Genomic DNA, 601 nt, shown 5'->3' on the forward strand with positions numbered 1-601 from the left:
AACCTTATTAAATGTGTCATCTTTCACATCAAATTCTTACTTTGTTTCAATTAATTCAGTTAGAATAATAAGAAACTGTAGAGTTGTTACCATTGAAATGAAATTAGTATTAAACTATCTTTCCACTGCTGAGGAAACAGAAGCTGCATCTGAAGTGGAATTAGATGCATTTACACAGACATTTTGATGAATCTGATGTGCCATAAAAGCATTTACACTGCAAAATTTCAAATGCTTAACATTTTTTATAAGATTAATGTTTTATATATTTTTTAAACATACAAATAAATGTTTGAATCATGGACTCTGAATCATTGACTCACTCGATTCATTCTCACGCAGTATGTATCTATCAATTTCTGTGAGTTACTTTGTGTGTGCTCTCTCTCACACACTCACTCAAGCTGTGCAAGCCTCATCTGGCACGACATAAATACATTATCAGTCGCCTTTTACACTGAATGCAATTAAAATTAGAATCATTCTCACGGCGAAACGACATGTTTACACGCGACTGTGAGTGTGATTGCTGGCGCCGCTGGCAATAAAGGATCGGCTCAGAATCGGCAAGACGTGAGACTGACCGGCCGGTCACCGATCC

The 601-nt window shown here is 36.6% G+C and overlaps 1 protein-coding gene across 3 annotated transcripts in view; it reads right to left on the minus strand.

Annotated features, from left to right (window-relative positions):
• u2af2b (U2 small nuclear RNA auxiliary factor 2b) overlaps nt 1-601 on the minus strand; it is a 12580-nt gene that overhangs the window by 10040 nt on the left and 1939 nt on the right. The gene's annotated exons all lie outside the window — the stretch shown is intronic.

The sequence above is a fragment of the Sinocyclocheilus rhinocerous genome, unplaced genomic scaffold (assembly GCF_001515625.1).
Source record: "Sinocyclocheilus rhinocerous isolate Xijiao unplaced genomic scaffold, SAMN03320098_v1.1 scaffold335, whole genome shotgun sequence".
NCBI classification, from domain to species: domain Eukaryota; kingdom Metazoa; phylum Chordata; class Actinopteri; order Cypriniformes; family Cyprinidae; genus Sinocyclocheilus; species Sinocyclocheilus rhinocerous.